Consider the following 25,830-nt stretch of genomic DNA (forward strand, 5'->3'; position numbering starts at 1 on the left):
CCTGAAACTCTGACCAAAGTCCTGGCTTCCCTGTGGCTATGAGCTCTAGTGTGTTAGTGCTTCTCCTCCCTCCTGGGCCTTTGACAATGGACAATGCAACAGAGTCCTGCACCCAGTGCTAACAAAGTGCCCCTTATAATCTCCTTTTGACCAGTTGTTTGCCTCCCCCTATTCTGGTCTGTGGGCTGAGATCTCTGAAAGTCACAGCCCCCATTCAGTCACTGCCAAGGCCTGCATTGGATTGCTATGGCATAGGCTGCTGCTAGGTTGCTGGGGAATAGCTTGTTGATGGTTGCCAGGGTGCTGTTTATTCTGGATTGCACTCCACTTTCACCCCAGTGAGACAGACCTTATCCTCCCATTTTCCCCACATTTTCTCTTTTATTCTCCCCCTCCTCCACCAATCAGGAGAAAGACAGGAATTAATTGGGAGAAACATACAAATGATATTTTAACTTAGTCTTTGGCACACTTATTCTTTAGGTAAAGATAAAAACTTTATCTTTGATACCTTTCCCTTTGGGAAGCCTTCTCCCTTCTCCTATGTCCTTTCAATTTCCCTCCAAGCACCCCATTTCCTCTTGCTGTATGCCCAGAGTCTATCTGCAGGCCTCTATTCCTCAAAGCCTATTCTTTGTTCCAAAATTTCTCCTCCTTCCTTGATGTTCCAAGTAAAATGATGATTCCCATTGGAGTTGAACTCCTTTCTCTATCTAATGAAGTATCCTAATATTGACTTTACATAATAGAGCCAGTTCTCTCCAGCCTGAATTAGCAAGAGAGCCATATGGAGTATTATGTAGTTGTTCTTCCTTCTGTTTTACTTGACTGATCAAACAACTAACTTTTTCTAATGAGCAAAAGTATTGCAAAACTACCTCAGTTAGGAGAGGGGATGGTGGCATAATGGAAAGTACTGGAGTTAGGATTGGCAAGACCTGGGCTTGAATCTGGACTCAGATATTTGGTAGTCCTATGACCACAGGCAAGTAAATTCTCTCAGTCTTAGTTTCCTCATTTATCAAAAAGTGGGTTTGACTTGCAGTTTGGCTACTTTTTATACCATCCTGGAACAATCATTTAACCCACAGAGCCTCAGTTTCCTTGCTTACAAAATGTGAGGGCTGAACTAGATATAGTATAAGATCCTTTTCTGATCTAAAACTATGACCCTTAAAATGGGGGTAATGATAACCCCTAGGCAAATAGGTGGATAGAGTGCTGAACTTGGAATCAGGAAGACCTGCATTCAAATCCAGCCTCAGATACTCACTAGCTGCGTGACCCTGGAAAAGTCACTTAACCTCTATCTGCCTCAGTTTCCTCAACCACAAAATGGGGAAAATAATAGTAATTACCTCCGAGGGTGGTTGTGAGGATCAAATGAGATAATTTTTGTAAAGTACTTTAGAAACCTCAAAGTGCTATGTAAATACTAGCTATCATCATCATAATCCTCATTGTTGGGATTTGGGTGGGGGTGGGACGCCGCTTAGGGCTGGGTGGAGGGTGGGGCAGGGACTACAGCTTTCCGGGTATAACGCTTTTCCGGGTATATCGCTGGGCGGTGCCGGCTTAGGATGAAGCCCGTCCATATAAGGCAATGTTATAGCTCTCGCCACTGGATTGGCTGCAATAGGTTATATAATGTACGGGGATAGGGGAAGAGAGTCAGAGTCGAGCAGTCGCCGTGGAAGATGTACCAATAAAGACCGTGAGCGAGATCCTCTGGCGTTCTGTCTGGTGAATTCCGGTCTGGGTGGAGGCCAGGCCGGCCGGTGACGACCGAAGGCTCGGTGTAGGAGCAGAAGAGGTCCCCCGGGAGGACTGCCCGCGACCCCCGGCCCAGGAAGAGGCCTAGGGGGAACGTGGCAGGTTGGCGCCCGAACAGGGACCGGCCTAGGACGGCTGGACCGTTGCAGAGTTCCGGAAGAGCCCCGGTGATAGGGGGGACTAGCCCGACTAGGGCGGACCAGACAGCTTCTCCGTGCAGGTAACGGGGGAAAGGCCCGGAGATGGGGCAAGCACGCAGCCTCCCTTTGCTGCGGCCAGAGGATCGGGACTTATTAACTTTACAGGTCAGAACTGCTTTGTCTAAACGGGGGTTGTCCGCCTCCACGGAGCAGCTAAAGCGGCTCGTGGAAAAGTTGCTGGTGGTGGCTCCGTGGCTCATACACTCGGGGTTTCAGCCGGACCGTTTTCCGGTCTTACAGCAGCAAATGCTGTCTTATCAAAAACAGTGCCCGGGTTTTCTTCTTCCGGAGGACTTTGGCTTGATGGCCGCCATTAAGGGGTTGCTCGACCCCAGGCCTCCTCCGGACACCAGCACGGCAGAGACTCAGACGGAGACCCGGCCGCTCGGTGGGGGCCCGGGAGGAGAGACTGATCTGACTGAGGTGGTGGTAACTGGGCCAAGGCCCGCGGCCTCTGCTCCCCCGTTGTACCCTTGGGAGGATATGCAGGAGGCGGGAAATGAGCGGCCTCAGGCGGAACATACAGGACAATGGCCCCTTTTAGAGACGAAAAGACTAGTCTCGGAGAACTGCTACCACGCTTCAGGCGCAGTTCGACTTTTTGGAGCGGTGGGCGCACCCAGCAAAGATGGCGCCGGTTTCCGGCCGAGGGAGGAGTCGCGGGCGATTCCCTCCTGCGGGGAAGGGGAGGCGCGAGGGAGGGGTGGTGTGCCAGAGGGCCGCCCACTGCCCCGCCCTCCAGAACAGGAACGCAGATCTACTTCCTCTTTTCCCCACTCTGACGGCGAAAGCGAAAGCCGCTATGAGCGGCTCAGCCCGGGGGATAGATCAGGCGGGTACCTTCCTCTGATACCTCGCGCGATCCGCGAAGCTATGCGGTCCGGAGAGGTGGTGGACTCAGAAATCTCTGAGGCATTTCCATTATTTCTGGATAATGGTACCCGAGTTTTTCAGCCCCTGCCGCTGAAGACCATTAGGGAATTTAAGCAGGCGGTGCAGGAGAATGGCCCCGCTTCCCCGTTGGCACAGCGCCTTCTTTCTAATATGACTGTCTCCACAGTCTGGACCCCGCGTGATTTCGATGACCTCGCGTTGGGGGTCCTGAGCCCTGTGGACTACACGGCGTTCCAGGCTATCAAAGAATCGGAGGCTAGAGCGCTCCAAGCGCGCACCGGGGGGCCCCCGGGGCGGGTAGACCTGTTGTTGGGCCGGGGACAATACAGTGATCCCCGGGTACAGGCCACTTTTAGTAACCAGGAGCTGGAGGATGTGCGGGTAGTGCATCAACAGGCATGGCAAAGGCTGGGGCGTACCTCTGCAGGAACCCCAGCTGGCCTGGCCGATATGCGCCAGAAGCCAGGGGAGAGCGCACTTGAGTTTGCCACGCGAGTGCGGAGATACGTGGACAGCACGTTTGCAGGGCCGGGCCGGGAACTCATCATTAAGCAGATCCTCCGAGAGGGGTTCCGGGGGGAGGCGAAGACAGCTCTGGCGGCCTTGCCCCCCCGACGCCACCCCGGACCAAATGATAGAAAAGGTGATGTCCCTCGCTCCTCCCTGTCCCATGGAAGTCTTGGCGACGGCCATAGAACGGGACCGGAGGGATCGCTTGAAAGAGGAGGCTGCGAGAAATGACGCCCTGGTAGAGGCTTTGAACCGCCTCGCGGTCTCCCGGGACTCCGGATCCGACCGTCGGTGCTTTAAATGTGGTCAGCTGGGTCACTTTCGGGCCCAGTGTCCACAAAGCTGCGGGTCGGGACGAGGCACCCCAAATTGCTTCCGCTGCGGAAAGCCTGGCCATATGGCGAAATTTTGCCGCTCCAACCAAAGGAACCCCACCCAGGAGTCGGGAAACGAGCACGGGGGGCCGAGAAAGCGGGCAACTCGCCCCCCCCGGGTCCAGTCCTTACGGCCCGAGACTCAACCACCCTTCCCTCGTGGGGGGCAATAGAAATCCCGGTCCAAGGGCCAGCAGGAGTGCTCCTGGCCACGGGGAACCCTTTTCAGTCCCGCTATACCGTTCCCACCCAGGTGCTGGCCCCCGGTGACCCGTTACTGGTAGTTAACCCACACCCTATGCCTTTGTCATTAAAAAACGCGGTGGAAAAGGCCGCTGGAGACTCCTGGTGGACTTGCGGGCCATCAACCGTATTATGTTACCAATGGGGAAGCTCCAGCCCGGGCTTCCTTCTCCCACGGCCATTCCGGCTGGATGGCCTTTGGCCGTGGTGGACATAAAGGACTGCTTTTTCTCCATTCCCCTCCACCCGAAAGACACCCCCAAGTTTGCGTTCTCTCTGCCATCTACTAATGTTTCTCGTCCCCACAGGCGGTTCGAGTTCAAGGTTCTCCCGCAGGGAATGGCCAACAGCCCTACGCTGTGCCAGAGACATGTGGACGGGGTGCTGGAACCGGTCCGTCGGGACCACCCTTCAGCTCTCCTTCTTCATTATCCAAATAAGACAGTTTATTTTAGGCCCCTGCAAGACGGCCTATTACCATGGGGTGCCTTGTATCAGGCCCATGGAGTAATTGAGTGGATCTATGTTTCAGGCGCGGCCTCCTCGCTGGAGGGGCGCTTGGACGCTTTGGCTCGCCTTGTAATAGCAGCCCGGCGTCGCTGCCTAGCGTTGCTAGGCTGTGTGCCCACCCTGGACGCACCGTACCTTGTTCCCGTCCTTCCTGAACTGATGCAGGCGTCCTGGGCGTGGGCGGTGACACTGCTTGACGTCCCGGTGGGCGGCGGCCCTTTGCCCAAACTCTTGGAGCACTGCCCTATGTTTCCCCTTCTTCCTTTTAATTTTAGTTTAAGGGGTGAATTGTTGGGATTTGGGTGGGGGTGGGACGCCGCTTAGGGCTGGGTGGAGGGTGGGGCAGGGACTACAGCTTTCCGGGTATAACGCTTTTCCGGGTATATCGCTGGGCGGTGCCGGCTTAGGATGAAGCCCGTCCATATAAGGCAATGTTATAGCTCTCGCCACTGGATTGGCTGCAATAGGTTATATAATGTACGGGGATAGGGGAAGAGAGTCAGAGTCGAGCAGTCGCCGTGGAAGATGTACCAATAAAGACCGTGAGCGAGATCCTCTGGCGTTCTGTCTGGTGAATTCCGGTCTGGGTGGAGGCCAGGCCGGCCGGTGACGACCGAAGGCTCGGTGTAGGAGCAGAAGAGGTCCCCCGGGGAGGACTGCCCGCGACCCCCGGCCCAGGAAGAGGCCTAGGGGGAACGCGGCACCTCATTACCTTTAGTACCTGCTTCTTTAAGGTGTCATGAGGTTCAAATCAGATATGAATGAAGTTCTTTGCCAGCCTTGTATTGCTGTACAAGTACAAGCTATTGTTGCTGTTTCCCATAGCTGTCTTTTATTCCAAGGTGTTACTCAAAGATGGATTTATATTGCATTGGGATAATACTGAATTCTGATATAGTCATATAAATTTGCTGGTATTTTTTGCTTTAGACTTGTGATTTCATTGGCTTGGGGAAACTACCAGAGTAGAAACCCTTTACAGATATAATAAACTCATTTATCACTGAGAGAGTTGCCTAGGACACTGAGAGGTTAAGGTACTTTCCCATGGCCTTACCACTAGCATGTAAATGTATTAATTTGATCAAATTATATAATCCGGTGATCCACATCCTTGAAGGGATAGCCACATTGCACATTTCACAGCCACTGAAATAATGAACTACGTCCAATTCCCAGCACACACTGGGCCAGGGAGGGAAACTTTCCTAGGTCACTTGACTGAGTTCCATACAAGCTGAAGCTAGTTACACTTCATAAATTGATTAGGATTTTAGGTGCCGTATGTCCCAGGATCTTAAAAGATATCGAGCATAACCTTGAAGGTAAATTCACTAAGCAAGCATTCGCTAAAGGAAAGAAAAATACAATAACATATTATCTCTTATGCGATGATAAGTTGGTCAAGTGCTTTCCTCACAGTAACTTTGTAAGGTAGATGGTGCTATCATTATTATTCCCATTTCATAGGTACAGCAGTTGAAGCTTAAGACAGACTAAGTGACTTAGTCAGGGTTTTACAGGCAGTAAAGGCTAGAGTCAGGTCTTAAATACGTCTCCTAATTTTCAGTTCAGTTGTCTTTCCACTTCACCACAGCACCTTGGATGATCCCTCCCACACCATCCACAATCTTGCCATCACATCTAGTAGAGCATAAGCTCCTTGAAGGCAAGGACTTTTGTCTTTGTATTCTTTACCCACGGGACACATGACAGGCACTTAATAAATTCTTGTTGAATTTAGTTGAATCATCACATATGTGGGGTTGCTGTGATAGCTAGCTCAACTTAGCAGACACGTGCGTTCAAATGCTCCAACTAGTCAAAATGAGTTTCTAAGAATAACGTTGCTAATAGTAAGTCTTCAAAATGGATCACAATCCACTTTACTCTGCCAGGTTCTCTAGCTGTCATTCCCTTCAAGAACCCAGGATATGAATGTTCATGGAACATGTGATTCTAAGACTGGTACCATCAATGAAATAATAATAAAATTTTGCCTTAATTAGGACTGTGTATGTGTGTGTGTGTGTGTGCCTGAGTGTAATTTAAAAACCCATCTGATACAAACCATAAATCAGTGCTATACTTTAATTTCTTTCTTTTTTTTTTAGTCACATATTGCTCATCTCTTCCACTTGACTATAAGCTCCTTAAAGACGTGAACTATGTCACCTTTGTAGTTGTCTTTACCCCAGCACTTAGTAGGTGTTCAATAAAATCTTGTAGAACTAATTAATTAATTGATTTATTGTTTGAGGAGTGTATTGGAAATAGATTTTCTCTATCCCTAGAGCCTATGATGTAAAACAAGGAAATTTATGGGGAGATGGCAAAGAGAACTATATTCTTGGGATTGCTCTCAAAAACAGTGGAATAAATTGTGAAAAGAACCAAAAATTGTCAGAGATCTTCAAAGGAAAATAAAACCACCCAAAAAATGAAACTGAAAAAACTCCTCCATTACAATGAAAAAAATACTATGGATCAGAGAAGCATAAACAAAATCATCCAAAATGGGATATATTAAAGTAGCATTGACAATTCCATTAGAAACAATTCAAGAAATTCCCAAGGAGACAATTAAATGGATAATTGGTATACTCAAGGAATTAAAGGAAGAAATGAAAACAGGAGAGGGAAATCACAAGAGGAATTAAAAGAATATCTAAGTATGGCTAAGGAATCTAGAGAGAATATTTCTCAAATTTATAGAGAATTGAGTCAACTTCATTAGAATGCAATTCATTAGGGGCAGCTAGGTGGCGCGGTGAGTAGAGCACCGGCCCTGGAGTCAGAAGGATCTGAGTTCAAATATGGCCTCAGACACTTGACATGTACTAGCTGTGTGACCTTGGGCAAGTCGCTTAACCCCAACTGCCCTGCCCAAAAAAAACAAACAAACAAACAAACAAAAAAGAATGCAAGTCATTGCCTAAGTGATAAATGATCAAAGGAAATGAACAGGCGGTTTTCAGAAGAAGAAATCAAAGTTATCCATAGTAATATGAAAAAAATACTCTAAATCACTATTGGTTAGAGAAATGCAAGTTTTTCAACAGCTCTGAGATATCATCTTACAACTATCAGATTGGCTAATATAACAGAAAAGGAAAATGACAAATGTTGGAAGGAATACGGGAAAATTATGTACTGTTAAAAATTATGACTTTAAGGCATTGTTGGTGGAGTTGTGACCTGATCCAACCAGTCAATAGAGCAATTTAGAACTATGTCTAAAGGGCTGTAAAACTGTGCATACCCTTTAACCCCACAATACCAGTATTAGGTCTGTATTTCAAATAGAGCAAAGAGAAAGCAAAAGGACCTACAGGTGCAAAAATAATAGCAGCTCTTTTGTGGTAGGAAAGAACTACAAGTTGAAGGGATGCCCATCAATTAGGGAATAGATTAACAGTGGTTGTATATGATTGTGATGGAACATTATTTTGTTATGAGAAATAATGAGTAAGATTGTTTCAGAAAAACCTGAGAAAATTTATATGAACTGATGCAAAGTGAAGTGAAATATTGTACATATTAACAGAAATAATTAACAGCAACAATTGCACATAATAAATTGTGTGATGTGAACGACTTAGCTATTCTCAGCAACACAATGATCCAGGACAATTCTGAAGCAATTAAGATAAAAAAAATACTATTCACCTCCAGAGAAAGAAATGATAGAGTCTGAATGCATATCAAAGCATACTTTTAAAAAAAAATCTTTACTTTTCTTAGATTTCTTTGGTCTGTATTTTCTTTTGCAACATGGCTAATATGGCAATATGTTTTGGAGGGCTTCACATGTATAATCTATATCAAATTGTTTGCCTTCTCAAGGAGGGAGGTGGAGAGGGAGAGAGGGAGAGGGAATTTGGAGCTCAATTTTTTTAAATTTTTTTTTAATTTTTTTTTAGTTTTAGTTTTAGTTTACAACACACGGTTCTACATAATTTTGAGTTCCAGATTTTTTCCCCTTCCTTCTCCCTCCCTCCCCAAGACAGCATGGAATCTCATATAACTACCACGTATAACTTCGCATTGAATTAATTTATACACTGGTCAAGTTGTGGAGAAGAATTATGACCAGTGGAATGAATCATGAGAAAGAAGAAACAGAACAAAAAAAAAACCCAAAAACAAAAACAAAAGAGAAGAAAAAAAGGAGGAAAAAAAGGCGAGCATGAAGTGTGCCTCAATCTGCATTCAAACTTCATAGTTCTTTCTCTGTATGTAGATACCATTCTCCATCATGAGTCCTTTGGAGTTGTCTTTGTCCCTTGTGTTGCTGAGAAGACCGAAGTCTGTCAGGGTTGGTCCTCACAGAATTCATATATCTGTGGTTGTGTATAATGTTCTACTGGCTCTGCTCTGCTCACTCAGCATTATGTCGTGTAGGTTTTTCCAGGTTGTTATGAAGTCCGTATCATCCCCATTTCTTATGGCACAATAGAATTCCATTACCTTCATATACCACAGCTTGTTCAGCCATTCCCCAATTGATGGGCATCCCTTTGATTTCCAATTCTTAGCTACCACAAAAAGAACCACTATAAATATTTTTGTACATATGGGTCCTTTTTCCGCTTGTATGATTTCTTTGGGATACAACTCTAGAAATGGTATTGCTGGGTCAAAGGGTATGAACATTTTTATAGCCCTTTGGGTGTAGTTTCAAATTACTCTCCAAAATGGCTGGATCATCTCACAACTCCACCAGCAATGTAAAAATGTTCCAATTTTCCCACATCCTCTCCAGCATTTATCATTTTCCTGTTTTGCTATTTTAGCCAATCTGACAAGAGAGATGTGATATCTAAGAGTTGTTTTGTTTTGCATTTCTCTAATCAGTAGTGATTTAGAGCATTTTTTCATATGCCTATAGATATCTTTAATTTCTTCCTCTGAAAACTGCCTGTTCATATCCTTTGACCATTTCTCAACTGGGGAATGGCTTGTATTCCTATATATTTGGCTCAGTTCCCTGTATGTTTTAGAAATGAGGCCTTTATCAGAGATACTAGTTGTAAAGATTTTCTCCCAATTTTCTGCTTCCCTCCTAATTTTTGTTGCATTGGCTTTTTTTGTACAAAAACATTTCAATTTGACATAATCAAAATTATCCATTTTGCATTTTGTAATGCTCGCTATCTTTTGTTGGGTCATAAATTCTTTTCTTTTCCATAAATCTGATAAGTAAACTATTCCTTGCTCTCCCAAATTAATCATAGGATCAGCCTTTACTCCTAAATCATGAACCCATTTTGACTTTATTTTGGCATATGGTGTAAGATATTGGTCTATGCCCAGTTTCTGCCCTACCATTTTCCAATTTTCCCAACAGTTTTTGTGAAATAGTGAATTATTCGCCCAGAAGCTGGCTTCTGTGGGTTTATCAAAGAGTAGATTGCTATAGTTGTTGACTTCTCCATCTTGTGTTCCTATCCTATTCCACTGATCCACACCTCTGTTTCTTAGCCAGTACCAGGTAGATTTGATGACTGCTGCTCTATAGTACAGTTTAATATCTGGTATGGCTAGGCCACCTTCTCTAGCATTTCTTTTCATTAATACCCTAGATATTCCAGACCTCTTGTTTTTCCAGATGAATTTTGTTGTTATTTCGTCTAGCTCAGTAAAATAATTTTTTGGTAGTTCAGTTGGTATGGCACTGAATAGATAGATTAATTTAGGTAAAATTGTCATTTTTATTATATTAGCTCGGCCTAACCATGAGCAACTGATATTTCTCCATTTATTTAGATCTGACTTTATTTGCGTGAGAAGTGTTTCATAATAATGTTCATATAGGCCCTGGGTTTGTCTTGGCAAATAGACTCCCAAATATTTTATAGTGTCTACAGTAACTTTGAATGGAATTTCTCTTTCTATCTCTTGCTGTTGGGCTTTGTTAGCAATGTATAGGAATGCTGAGGATTTATGTGGGTTTATTTTATATCCTGCAACTTTGCTAAAGTTGTTTATTATTTCAAGTATTTTTTTACTTGATTTTCTAGGATTCTCTAAATAAATCATCATATCATCTGCAAAAGTGATAATTTAGTTTCTTCTTTTCCTATTCTAATTCCTTCAATTTCTTTTTCTTCTCTTATTGCTACAGCTTACATTTCTATTACCAAATTGAATAGTAGGGGTAATAATGGACATCTTTGTTTCACCCCTGATCTTATTGGGAATGCATCTGGCTTATCCCCATTACAAATAATGCTTGTTGATGGTTTTAGGTAGATGCTATTTATAATTTTAAGGAAGGTTCCATTTATTCCTATACTTTCTATTGTTTTTAATAGGAATGTGTGTTGTATTTTGTCAAAGGCTTTTTCTGCGTCTATTGAGATGATCATATGGTTTCTGCTAGTTTTGTTGTTGATATGGTCAATTATGCTAATAGTTTTCCTAATATTGAGCAAGCCTTGCATTCCTGGAATAAATCCTAGCTGGTCATAGTGTATTATTCTCATGATAAGTTGCTGCAATCTTTTTGCTAATATTTTATTTAAAATTTTTGCACCGTTATTCATTAGAGAAATTGGTCTATTATTTTCTTTCTCTGTTTTGACTCTACCTGGTTTGGGTATTAGTACCGTATTTGTGTCATAAAAAGAATTTGGTAAGACTCCTTCTTCACCTATTTTCCCAAATAGTCTACAAAGTATTGGAATTAGTTGTTCTTTAAATGTTTGATAGAATTCACATGCAAAACCATCTGGCCCTGGAGATTTTTTCCTAGGGAGTTCATTGATGGCATGCTCAATTTTTTTTTTCTGATATGGGGTTATTAAGAAATTTCACTTCCTTCTCTGTTAGCCTGGGCAGTTTATGTTTTTGTAGATATTCATCCATATCTCTAAGGTTGTCAAATTTATGGGCATACAGTTGGGCAAAATAATTCCTAATTATTGTTTTGATTTCCTCTTCATTAGAGGTGACCTCACCCTTTTCATTTTTGATACTGGTAATTTGATTTTCTTCTTTCTTTTTTTTAATCAAATTGGCCAAAGGTTTATCAATTTCATTGGTTTTTTTCATAAAACCAGCTCTTTGTTTTATTTATTAATTCAATAGTTTTCTTGGTTTCAATTTTATTAATCTCTCCTTTGATTTTCAGTATTTCTAATTTGGTATTTAATTGGGGGTTTTCAATTTGCTCTTTTTTTAGCTTTTTCATCTGTATGCCCAGATCATTGATCTCCTTTTTCCCTATTTTATTCATGTAGGCATTTAGCGATATAAAACTTCCCCTAAGAACTGCTTTTGCTGCATTCCATAAGTTTTGGTATGTTGTTTCATTATTGTCGTTCTCTTGAATGAAGTTATTAATTGTTTCTCTGATTTGTTCTTTGGCCCACTCATTCTTTAGAATTAGATCATTTATTTTCCAATTAATTTTTAGCTTATTTTTCCATGGTTCTTTGTTACAAATAATTCTTATTGCATCATGATCTGAAAAGTGTGCTTTTACTACTTCTGCCTTTCTGTCCTGGATTGTGAGGTTTTTATGCCCTCGTACATGGTCAATTTTTGATTATGTGCCATGTACCGCTCAGAAGAAAGTATATTCCTTTTTATTCCCATTCAGTTTTCTCCAGAGGTCTATCATATCTGCCTTTTCTAAAATTCTGTTTACCTCCTTAACTTCTTTCTTATTTATTTAGAGGTTAGATTTATCAAGTGTAGAAAGGGGGAGGTTCAGGTCTCCCAATATTATAGTTTTGTTGTCTATTTCTTCCTGTAACTCCCTTAACCTCTCCTCAAAGAATCTGTATGCCATACCACTTCGTGCATATATGTTAAACAATGATATTGCTTCATTGTTTATGGTGCCTTTTAGCACAATATAATGTCCTTCCTTATCTCTTTTAATTAAATCCATCTTTACTTTTGCTTTGTCTGAGATTAGGATTGCCACACCTGCTTTTTTTACTTTAGCTGAGGAGCAATATATTTTACTCCAGCCTTTTACCTTTACTCTGTGTGTATCCCCCTATTTCAAATGTGTTTCTTGTAAACAGCATATTGTAGGATTATGGTTTTTAATCCATTCTGCTATCCACTTCTGTTTTATGGGAGAGTTCATCCCATTCATGTTCACAGTTATGATTTCTATCTGTGTCTTTTTCTCCATCCTATTTAGCTCCTGTTTATGCTTTTATTTCTCCCTTTCCCCTTCTCCTCCTCAACAAAGTTTTGCTTTTGACCGCTGCCTTCCTCAGTTTACCCTCCCTCTTTATTCCCTTCCCTTATCTTACCATTTCCCACTTGCTACTTGGAGCTCAATTTTTTTTTAAAAATGGGTATTAAAATTTTTTACATATAATTTTAAAATAATAAAATAAAAAAGGAATCTAGCTAGAGAGACTCTATGTCCTATTGTACAGGGCTCTGAACTTGGAGTGAGGAAGACTGAGGTTCTAATTTCACCTTAGATACTTACTCTATAGAAACCTGTGTTACTGATTTAACCTCTTTCAGCTTCAGTAAATGACATTAAAAATAGTATATTCTTCACAGGTGATAAGGATCAAAAGATACAATATATGTAAAATACACTGCAATCCTTAAAGCATTATGTAGATGCCAGCTATTCTCACTAGTGAAAAAGTGGTGCTGAAGCTCAGCTGTTTGGAAATGAACATGAAGCATGTGAGAAAAACAATGAAATTACTTAAATTATAATTAATGTGGTAGAGGGCAGAATAATTAAAGACATATTTGAAATGGGGGAATAAAAGCTCAGAAAGTGACTCTCCTGAAACAATTTGTGAGATAATTCTTATGAAAATGACACATTTGGAGGACAGGTCAGGAAGAGGAAGAAAACTCAGTAGTATTTTACTCCCAGAAAATATTGAGAAAAAAATAAGCTGAACACAATATTTCAGGAAATCTTACAAGAAAACTTCTTACAAATAAAAAAAAATACTCCACACTGGATACTGCAAGTAAAAAGAATTCACAGAACTCCAAATTTAAAACTCACTCACTCAAGTATATCATTACCAAACTTCAAAACTACAACAATGAATCCCCACTTCCTCCCTCCAAAAAAAACCCCAAACTCTTAAGCTATGAAAATGAAGATCGAAGGGCTTTAGAATCATAGATTTAGAAAGGGAAGTGTTTTAAAGGTTTAGTGTTCAACTCCTGTATTTTACAGAAAGACATTATTTTTCACAAGAAATATATCTGTGTTTTACAATATTTGTCTATAGAATTATTACAGCCCAAAGGAGCTGGAATATGACATGCATAAAATTAAGAACCAACAAATAAACATGTGGCACATAATACCAGGATCAGTTTTCCAACAAATCTAAGTACTCTTTTGGAAGACAAAATATACCCATTAAAAGTCAAGAAGACTTTAAAGAGTTTACAGAGAGGGGGAAAAATAACTTTAGAACAACTATTGGAGTAAACTTAGAGAAATAGCCAGAGTATCCAAGTGTTCTATTTAATATTCCAAAAGAAGAAAATGTGTTTTCAATCTTCCTTGACTGTCTTTGAACCCACTTGGCACTTAATCCATATTTGTTCTATTGAATTGAAATCAGTAAGTCTAATTCAAAATACCAAGCAGGAAGCAGTTTGAAGGATAATTGCTCCTATGTGTCATTTAAGTGATATTTTAGCTCTTTTGTGTGTTAAACCTGAGATATACCCAGCCAGTATAGCAAAAAGAAAAAAAAATGCTGCTTTTTTCATCTACTCTCCTCCCCCTCAATGAAAATTCCTTCGAGTCTGCTTAATTTTAAGGTTGAGGGCAAGTAAATTCCTTTCAATTGCCTCATTTCCTTGGCAACTAATGCCACTCATAAGGATTACAATGGAATTTTGCTTTGCAAGTTGGAGGAGGTAGCAGCTGAGGCAAAACTGACCATCTTTGTCCTGCAGTCAAGAAGTTAAATCTAAATTGCTGCCTTCTTTCTATTAAGACGGAGGTCTTAGGATTTAAAGCTAGAAGAGATGTTCAGCATCTTCCCATCCAGCACCTTCATCCAAAAAAGAATGAAACTGGCATGCAGAGAGATGTGATAACTTCTCCCAATGTTACACAGACAGTATGTAACAGAGGAAGAACTTGAACCAGGTCCCGATTCGAGATCTACTGCTCTTTTCACTATGCCATGCAGCCGACAGTATGGCTTTTGTAAGAAATGATTAGACTCTGAAGGCCATGAATGCTTCTATAAATTGCCAGGTAGGATAAGAGGAGAAAGGCAGGAAAAGCAGATAATAGTTGCCACTGGGGAAGGAGATGAATTCCAAATAAAAGCTGTGAGTCTTCACCTTTGTGCTCCTAACAGAAGCAAGATAATAGGAAGGAGCTCTTGTTTCTGCTGTTTTTAATAATGTATGTAGATAGCTAATGAATCTGCCATTTTCACGCTTTTAATTGCCAGAGTGTTCTTCTGTCTCCCTAAGGCGTTCTTTGCCTAGCCTGATAAATTATTGTTTCTTTCTCTTTCCTTTCTGAGAAGTTTAAAATTTATAAAATCTCATAGAATATTAAATAATGGAAAGTAGGAGGAAGAAGGGGGAGAAGGAACAAAAAAGGCAGTTGAACAGGGAATAAAAAAAGAAGCTTGAGAGGGAAAGTACATGTAGGTGAACAAAGGGGGAGCAGAGATTTAAAGTGTTAAGGAAAATGGAAAAGAAAGATGAATGTGTATTTGGGGTATGAGGAGTGTAAAATGGCAATAAAAGAGAGGAAGAGGAAGAACTTGAGAAAGAAAAGACTAGAAGAAAGGAAGGGATACAGGGATGAGTGGAAGAAAGGGGAAGCAAAATAGAATTAGTTGTGACCAGTTTTTCCCTTTTCCTCACAGAATAGTTTCAAATCTTTATCAATTTTTGTCTGGGTAATAAAAAGATAGCTGTAGATCTGGAAGGGAATTTAGGATACATATATTCCAACCCTCTTATTCTATTGCCAAGGAAGTGTGACCCAGGGCAGTTATGTGATTTGCTCAAGGTCACATAGCTAGCAAGTGTCCAGACAAGATGGTGCCATCTCAGCTCCGAGGAATTAGTTGGAAGAATGAAGGGCAACTACAGGTCTAGTGAGTCAACTGTTAACATCTTCAAATGGGTTTGGTTACCTTCTCCAAATTCAGCTGGTTCTTAAGAATTCACCCAAGTCTAAGCCATTGAAAGTCATGCTGTTGAACTCAAGTAGAAATGGGGACCACTAAACCATACTTAAAGAATCCTTCTGGCTATATATTGACCTAGTTTTAAAATGTGGCATTATCTATTTTTGTACCTTTATTTATTTCACATTTTAATCTGGTTGAGGTCACACTCAGGAGTATCATGGGCCACATGTGTCCTGTTAGACACCCCGGCTTTTGACGCTGCATAAAATGCTATGCCTGGTACCAACCCACATAGAGGATAGGGAAGCCAGTTTCTGGCATGTGTAAGGAAAGGGCCCTCACCCCAATACAGAGTATGTAGAGGTAGCCTCTGACAGCTTCTTGTGGGCTTTGTGCTGGTGAAAATTAGTTTTTAATCAACTAAGCTGGACCCCGGTGTGTATACAAAAGACTTAACGGAATGCTGTTTTTCTCTCTTCCCTGTGGGATGAAAAAGGCAAGAACTTCTCTTAGCTACCAAGTAGGGGAGCCTTCTTTCACCTGGCCATCACATGACTGTGAATACATGGCACTTCTATGTCTTATGTCTCTTGTGTTTATGTTTCCTGATCTTAGGGGAATGAGTATCTAGAGACAGAACAGACCTGGTTATGGAACTGTGAACCTCAGAAGGTCAAAGGAGTCACCAGGGGTCCAGCAACTGGAGTCAGAAGCAGAGTCTGCCAGTAGCTTCATCAGCTAAAACCTATTGGACCTATCCTAGCAAGGAACTACTCAACTCGAGTGAGGGAATGTCATATATTGGCTATGCCACAGCCAGAAGTGAATTGGTAGGGAGTCTACAAATGAAGAAAAGGACTCTCATAGCCAGAAAGTACTCCCTCCCATGAAATTAGTCAGAGGGATATTTTGCAACAACTCCTTTCAATTTGAGTCCACTTTCCCCAGAGACCGAGTGCTCAGAGGGAAGGGTGTACCTCTGGGTTTGAAGGGACATATTGTACTTTAGTCCTTGCTATGCCTTCTCTATAAACATAAATTTGTAAAAGTAAGATATTACTTAATTAATTAGTTGATTTTGGGGAGATCCAAGCTAGTTAAATGATATTGGGGGGAATCATACCCTATGGGGGCTTATGAGTGACAGCGAGCATTTCATAGGGCTTTAAGGTTTATAAAATGCTTTAAAATATTGGCTCATTTTATCCTCACAACAATCCCAAGAGGCTGATGATATTATTATTCCTATTTGATAGATGGATGAGGGAACTGAGACATATAGCCTTTAAGTGACTTGCCCAGAGTCACACCCCTAGAAAGTGTCTGAGGCTACATTTGAACTCAGATCTTCCTAACCATAGATATAGGAAATATGTAGGAAAGTATATGGAAATATGTAGGGAAAATGCCATTGCTGTTCAGGGTTACTTCTAGAATGCCCTGAATGAAGGAATTGTAGCTGCTCTTTGAGGACTCAACCTGGTCATACAACTCAGATTGGGAGAGTGAGGCCAGACCCTGTTCCCCACAAATAAAAACATTAACAATAGAAAAAGGAGAGGGAGTTTTATAAAGAGGATTTTATTTGAATATCAAGACATCCCTTTGAGGCACTCATAGAAGGGCAGCTGGAAACCATCAGGGGTGGGGAACCTGTGGCTTCCAGGCCACATGTGGCCTTCTATGTCCTTGGGTGCAGCGTTTTGATTAAATCCAAGTTTTACAGAACAAATGCTTTTATTAAGGGGATTTGTTCTGTTAAGTTTAGATTCAGCTAAAGGGCCAAACTTGAGGACCTAGAGGGCCATATGTGGCCTCCAGGCTGCAGGTTCCGCACCTCTGAAATTTTAGATCATCTAGCCCAGTAACACCACCTTCCTGGTTTCCACCCGAGGCCACTGAGGCTCAGAGAATAATGGCAGAGCTGGGCCTTGTTTTCCCTTTTCAAAGCTTATTCTCATACTGGACCACCCACTAAGGATCAACATTCCCAGGTAAAAGAAAGTGGTGCCCCAGGACCTGACTCAGCAAAGTATAATACACCATTTTCCCCCTCCTGTGAGATGCTACAACAATAAAGGTGGAAATGGAGGTTGAGAGGAAAATGGAGGGTGATAGAAACAAATTCAATCTTCCAAAACAGAACTCTTTGGTTGTGAAACTGAGAATCACAACATTTGAAGCAGTTTAGTATGAAACATTTTAAAACAGAATCTTAAATAAAAAGCTGGACGATAACAAGCATACTCTGGGTTCCATCTGGGAAGAGATTTTTATTATTTTTTTTGGCCTGGTCCTGTGATTTTATTTTTGCAGGAAACTTTTCAGAGACTTTCTTTGTCAATGCAAATCAGCACCCATTCTAAATTTCTAGTCTTAGTAGATACAGGGCTGGCCTTGATTGAAGTTCAAGTGTCCACCTGGGATACATACTGATTATATAACAAGTCAATATCTCTGTGACCTAAGCAACTCTCTAAGACTAGAAATTTATAATTGGTGCTGATCTCTCAGATGGAGAACAAAAGGAAAAAAGTAAGTCATGCCTCATCTTTCTGGATAAATTGTAACCTCTCTCCTAGGGCCCATTTGGTCTGTCACGTCCTGCTGATCTGAACCTCTAAAAAGAACATACTGTGAAGGGAAAGGTGAAACTTGCTTGAATTGGAGTCCGCAAGTTCTGAGTTTAAATCTGGAAATTATATCCTACTGGTGTGACCCTTGGAAAGACAATCTTGCTGGGCCTCAGTTTCCCCATCTATAAAATAAGGAGACTGCATTTGATGATCTCTAAGTTTCCTTCCAGCTCTAGCCTTCTACAGTTAAAGGACTGTGGGCAGCTTACTAAGAGGCAGAGGTGAGGGGAAGACCAGACAAGCTGTCTGAATCATCTTCCTGAGTTCCAATCAAATGTTTCAGTTGTGAAATTGGGGGTAGAAAGGAGATTGTCAGTTCAGATTACATAATAGAGCAGTTTTGCATGGAAGACTCCGGGAACTGGCAGAATCTGCTGATGAGTTTTTGATTATTAAGACATATTATTAGCCATATGACCATTAATAATTAGAAATGCAAATCAAAGCAACTTTATCTCACACTCAGAAAATTTGTAAAGGTGACAAAACAGGAATGAGCTGTTGGAGGGGTTGTCAAAAGATTATCACACTAATATACTTTTGGTGGAACTATGAATTCATCCAACCATTCTGGACAGCAATTTGGAATTATGAAAAAAAAATGATTAAAATGTCCATACTTTTTGACCCAGGGATTTAATTGCAAACAATGTCTGTAAGGGCTAGGCTGGAAGCAGGACCGGGGGTCTGGAGGGGATAAGGTGCTACTCTTCCCAGGGCCATTGTGTGTATCTACACATTTGTGGTAGTTGATTAATAGTTACTGCTGGTGATTATGAGAATAGTATTCTCCTCCAAAATGATTTATCTCCTCAATTATGACTGTGGGGGCCTTCTTGGAAGCAGACCTGGTAGATTGGGGGACACTACTATTTCTTGGGTTCACAGCTCTGGGCTGTGTCCAGCAGGATCTGAGGGGAAATGATAGTCAAGGTAGTGGTGGAGGTTTGATTGACTCCACTTGCTGCCTCCCACCTCCCTCTCAGGGTTTCCTGCACATTCCCTAACTATCAATGAGGCACAAGGAAGGCTAAAGAGGGGAAGGGGCTTCTCTATTATGATGTGATAAGTTAGCAGCACAGCGGGGACTTTAAGAACCGATGCATGAACAGTATTTTTGAGTAAGCTGAGAACCATCTGACTATGTAGGCAGCTGCAAATTACTGAAACATGGAGTGCTGTATAAAGCAGCCCTGGCTAAGTCTATGCATAAGCCACAGAAGGATGTGTTATGCTAGAGAAGACCCCCATGCCCCAAAGAGTCAATGACAATGCACTGTGTGGAAGGTCACTAATTTGGATGCCCTAAAGACCTTGCTGTTGATTTAAGGAAAGCTGTAACTGGCTGAATTCTCAAGTGTCATCAAATATGACAGATGTTCCTGCTGAGAGCTGATCTCTCTATCAGTGGGAAAGAGACAGCACTGTTAGAATGGAATGTTGCTTCCTGCTTGTTCAAGTACCAGACAGCACAGCTGTTAAAGTGATCATAATCATTAACAAGAATAATAATTTATGTTTTTATAGTGCTTTAAGGTTTGCTAAGTGTTTTCCCTCCAACAACCCTGTGAAATGGGTATCGTATCCGTTATACAATAAAGAACCTGAGGTACAGAGATGCAAAAAAACTTAAGTGGCCAGTAAATTGGAGAGTTAATATTTCCTGACAATCTGGAGAAGGGAAGTGACTGGGTCCAGGTTAGCTCAACCTGGAGAGCAAATAACAGAGTTGGTATGTGAAAACTCAGGACTCTTGACTCTTGGTTGATGAGGTAGTTTTTACATTATAATGACATCACCTCCCAACTTTCCCAGTATATACCTCTCTACTCCCTACTAACTTTCATTCCCAAGAAGACTAAGTCAATCACAGTTTTATCAGTGGGAAAGATCATCATAATCAGGGATATATTGGAGCTAGTTCCTCTGCTAGTGAGAACCATCTTTAAATTTTCAGTATGAACATTTATACCTCAGAAATTGGCAAATGCTAGAAATTGGGGAATGATATATTGTTTTGTTAATTGCCCAGACTTAAAAAATAGAGAATATGTTAATATGCAGATTAAATTTAAATGTGTATCCTACTTTTTTTTGAGAGCCAGTTGTTAAACATTTGTCAGCACAACCCTGTCTATAACCATTGCTGACCAAATATGTTGGTGGAGAGTAAGGGTAGGGAGCACCAATTTTTCACAACTATTCCTGAATATCAGATACATTTTCATGTTTTACGTTCTATTTGGCCCACTACAAAGGTTCCCCGGTTAGGAATTGCCAAAATATCAAACGTTAATGATGGATATCTGTAATTCAGTTCAACTAAACTAATATTTATTATGACCAATTCAATGTGAGGTCTATGTTAGGCTTTGGGGATGCAAAGTGAAAAATGAAGCAATCTTGGCCTTCAGGGAGTTCACATTTTACTGGAAGGACATCACATATATGTGTATGTATATATATATATGTATGTATATATATATGTGTGTATATATGTGTGTGTATATATGTATGTATATACATAATTATATGCACACACAAATATACATACATGCACACATATACATACATACGTATATACATGAATATATAAATACGTATACATACATTTGGGGGAATAAAGGAAACCTTTGTAGAGGAAGCATGACCAGAATTGAGCCTTGAAGTTTTAAGGACTGACTCTAAGAGGCTGAGATAAAGGAGGGAATGTTTTACACTTCATTCTTGTAACCGAGTATGGTTACTTGCACATGGTAAGCTTTTCATAAATGTCTGTTCTAATGGATTTTATTGGCCTGTCTCTAGGAACAGAGATGAGAGATAGAACGCTGAGTTCAGGAAATCTCTAGTTGCCCAAATTGGCTGGATAACATTGCTTGAAGAGGAGTAGGAAGAAACCAGTGGGGAAAAATGTGGGAACTAGATAACGAAGAGATTTACATGCCACGCTGAGAAACTTGTATTTTATCTGAAAAGCAAGAGGGAGCCATTAAAGGTTATTTTTTGTTTCTGCGTCTGTTTTTTGTTTGTTTCTTTGATTTATTTTGGTTACAAGGCCAGACATCTGTCCTGGTTAAGGCTGGGAAAGGGGTGAGCCTGGAAGCAGGGAGCCCAATTAGATGAGTATTGCAGGAGTCCAGGTGAGAGGTAATAAAGACTTGAGTTACAGGAGTGGCTATTTGTGTGGGGAGAAGGAAATGTATGGGAGGGATGTAGTGGAAGTAGAACTGGCATGATTTGACAGTGATACAGTCATGAGAAGAAGTAAGAAAGAGAAGTGAGTCAAGAATAACTGAAGCTATGAGCTTCAATGCCTGGGAAGACACCTGTGTACTCAATAGAAATGGGGATGTTTGGTGGATTTATGCAGGAGCTAATGAGCCCCCATGATGTACAGGTTGAATTTGAGATCCTGATGGTAGTGATAGAATTCAGGAAAGAGATTAAGACGGGATAATATAAGAAGTTGGGAAGGCATCTGCATAGATTAGAAGGTTAATAGGGAAAAGAGCACAGAGTGAGAAAAAGGAGGGCCCTTTCTGGAAGTCTATCTATGCTTTGTGGGTGGGAGAACAATGATGACCTAGCAAAAGAGCAAAAGAGGTAGGAGGAAAACCAGGAGAGAGCCATCAGTCAACTAGCGTTTACTAATACCTACTATGTGCCAGGTACTATGTTAAGTGCTGGGAGACAAAGGAACGTAAAAGATAGTTACTGCTCTCAAGGAGCTCACAGTCTAATGGTCGAGACAACAAGCAAATAATTATATAGGATAAGTTAGGGGTAAGTTAGTAAGTAAGTTAGGAAGACTGAGGAAGGTTTCTTACTGAAGGTGGAATGCAAACTGAGCCTTGAAGGAATACAGGGAAATGAGGAGGCAGAGATGAGGATGGAGAATATTGCAGAAATAGGTGACAGCTAGTGAAAATGCTGAAAGTTGGGAGATCAAGCATCACTTCTGAAGAAGAGTAGGGCCAGTGTCATTAGACTGCAGAATACTTAGAGGGGAGTGAGGCATGAAGAGACTGAAAAGGTAGGAAAGGACTAGGTTATGAAGGGCTCTAAAAGTCAGAGGATTTTATGTTTCATCCTGAAAGTAATAGAGTTTTTGGAATAATTGGATGATTGGGTCAGACTTGCACTTTAGGAAACTCACCTCTATAACTGAGTGCTAGAGGATGAATTGGATGGAGTGGGGAAAGGACTGAGGCTGGAAGACCAGCCAGTAGTCTTTTGCAACAGTTTAGGCATAGGGTGGTGAGGGTCTGAACCAGGGTGGGTTGTAGTGTCAGAGGAGAGGAAGAATACAAGAGATATTACAAAGGTAGAAACAAAAGGATTTGACAACTGATTGAATAAAAGATTTGAGAGAGAAAGAGTGAAGAGTCAAGGATGTGAGCCTAGGGGACTGGGAAGATGGTGATATTCTTGATGATAATAAGGGGGTTAAGTGGGTGATGATAATGAGATCACTTTTGGATGTGTCGAACTTAAATTGGCTACAGAACATCCACTTTGAGGTGTCTAATAGGCAATTGGAGATTCGAGGCTACAGGTTGGGAGAGAAATTCAGGTTAGGCAAAGTAGATCTGAGAGTCATCTGCACAGAGATAATATTTGAAATGAAGGAAGTTGATGAGATAGCCAAGTGAAACATATAGAGGAAAAGGGGAAGAGGGCCATGGACAGAGCCTAGAGTTAGCTAATGTGACCTGGATGGAGATCCAAAAAAGGAGACAGTGGAGTGGTCAGATAGGTAGAAGGAGAAACAGGAGAGAACAGTGTCATGAAAACCTAGAGAGAAGAAAGTATCAGGGAGAAGAGGGTGACCAACAGGGACACAAAAGCCAATGGAGGAATATATAGGAGAAGCAGATGTTTAACAGCATCAGTAGCTACAGAAAGGCCAAATAGGTTAAGGCTGAGAAAGGACCGTGAGATTTAGCAATCAAAAAAATTGTTGGCAACTCATGAATGAGTCACCAGTTTTAGCTGAGTGGTGTAGTCAAAAGCAAAGTTCCACAGGATGGAGAAATAAATAGGTGGTAAGGGCATGATTGAGTGGAGCTGATTCTAGTTTGGCAGTGAAAGGAAAGGATGATGTCTTGAGTGGTGCATAATGTCAAACAAAGGGTCTTTTTATGATGTGGGAGACCTTGGTGTGTTTGTTGGCAGTAAGTAAAAAGCCGCAAGAAAGGGGACAGAAGATGAGAGAAATAGGGTAAATGTTCGATGGGGTCAACTCACAGGGGAGACAGACTGAGAAGAAATACAAGGGAGAAGTTGAGACGTTTGCCCTGGCAAGTAGGATAACCTCATCATCAGAGGCTGGAACAAAGGGTGGGAGAATGGAGAGAGGTTGGAGGAAGGCTGTAAGGGAGAAGTGGAAACTCACAATGCATGATGAGGTGTATTCTTCCAAGATCCACGGAAGAGGGACTGGCACAAATGGGGGAGAGAGTAGGTTTGTAATAGACATGGCAGGTAGGAAAATGGAGAACCAATTTTTTTTCATATTGATATTTTTTTGTCGTACAAGGTGAAAATTCTGTGAATACTTCATATTTTATGTTATTTAAACATTATACAAATACATACAAGAATAAAAGGGTTGCTGTGCAGTTGTGACAGCCCAGTTAAGAGTCGGTAACATAAATCAATATATAAGATAGTAATTCAGCAAAATGCTGTGACTTTCTATAGGTATATTAATCAGAATGGGAATAGAGATAGAGAAGGCCAGTACTGAGGGTAATCTTGAGTTGAGGGCTGGCAAGGCATGACTGGCAAAAAGAAAGATAACAAAGACATAGAAGAGGAGAGAGACAGAGTTAATGATCAATGGGTCAAGCACCTAGAGGAAGCAAGAGTGGAGGAAATTAAAATTATGTTATTTGTCTTGGCAAATAAAATAAACCCAATTTCTTCATGAAATACTGGAGCAGAGGGGGAAGACTCAAGGGTAGAGGATAGAGAACAATACAGCTGATAAACTATAGGGTCATTGATTAGAAGAGAAGAAAGCAAGGACAAGGATGATAGGCTGAAAGAACAGGGACAGATGAAGGGACTAGAGGTCCAAGTGAGTGTAAAAAACAAATTGTGAAGGAGGAATGGAAGGACAAGAGCTTATGATTGGGGGTGAAGAGGAATCTTAGAGTGTAGGATCATGGAGATGGCAGTTATGCTAAAATCTAAGGTATGGCCCTCTTTAGTGTCTTAGGGAAAGTGAATATATAGTTCTTGGTAATTTTAATAACTAGGTGTTGCAGTGGCCTGGAGTCAGGAAGACTCATCTTCGTAAGTTCAAATCTGGCCTCAGACACTCACTATCTGTGTGACCATGGGCAAGTCACTTAACCCTGTTTCCCTTAGTTTCCTCATCTGTAAAATGAGCTGGAGAAGGAAATGGCAAACCATTCCAGTATCTTTGCCAAGAAAACCCCAAACGGGGTCCTGAAGAGTCAGACACAACTGAACAACAGCAACAATATTGACCAGATGTCCCCAAGGGCATTTCTACCTGCAATATAATAATATTCTGAGGATTGGTGTGTGTTTATATTTATTTAGGGTAGCTAGGTGGCTCAGTGGATAGAGCACAGGGCTTGGAGTTATGAAGATCTGAATTCAAATCTGGCCTTATACACTTCCTAGCTGTGTGACCTTGGGCAAGTCACTTAACCTCTATTTGCCTAGGAGGCAGCTAGGTGGCTCAGTGGACAGAGTACAGGGCCTGGAGTCAGAAATACTCGAGTTCACTTCAGGCCTCAGACACCAGTTGTATGACCCTGGGAAAGTCACTTAACCTCTGTTTGCCTTAATCCGCTAGAGAAAGAAATGACAATCCACTCCAGTATGTTTGCCAAGAAAACCTCACAAAGAGTATGATCCATAGAGTCACGAAGAGTCAGACACGACTGAACCACAACAGCAATTTTAGCAATTGAGGGATTGGGAGGCCAGAGTATTCAAGGGGGCATCAACATCTATACTGATGTCTGAAAATAAGAGCTCAGGAAATAGAGAGGAAGACTGTAAGCCAGATACTGACTTCCCAGCGAAAACAAAGAAGGAGTCCAGTTGATTATAGCAGCAAGGATCTGGCCCAGACGATGCTAATGTGTGGAATGAATGTCAAAGGAGATTAGGTTCCCAAGTGAGGTTAGCAGAGGGATAGATAGCATGAAATTTCTGTGAGGAGAAAGGAATATGTCTACTTCTCTTCCTAGCCTACCATGTTGAGAGAAGGAGAGCAAAGCATCTTGTATCAGAGGCAGTATCCAGAGATGAAACAGTTTAAGAGGATGCCAGAGTTTTGTGAGCATAAGAAGATGGGAAAAATGGTGAGCAGAAGATGTTTATGAGCAGAAAAAGGGGAATTTATTGACAGCAAAGCCTGGCTTTTCAGAAGACCTAAATGATAGCAAGGAAACAAGAAAGTAGAGAGTAGAGAAAAGGAAGGTTATCCAAAATAAGATGAGAGAGCCAGAGCAAAAGCAGTTGGAGAGGGGTTTGCCTCAGCACATAGTGACTCTGAATCACAAAATGGGACATTGCT

General features: G+C 41.5%; 1 pseudogene; it reads left to right on the forward strand.

Annotated features, from left to right (window-relative positions):
* Positions 1-25,830, forward strand: part of LOC118842122 — a 53,327-nt pseudogene that overhangs the window by 7,474 nt on the left and 20,023 nt on the right.

This window comes from Trichosurus vulpecula, chromosome 3, assembly GCF_011100635.1.
Source record: "Trichosurus vulpecula isolate mTriVul1 chromosome 3, mTriVul1.pri, whole genome shotgun sequence".
Taxonomy (NCBI): Eukaryota; Metazoa; Chordata; class Mammalia; order Diprotodontia; family Phalangeridae; genus Trichosurus; species Trichosurus vulpecula.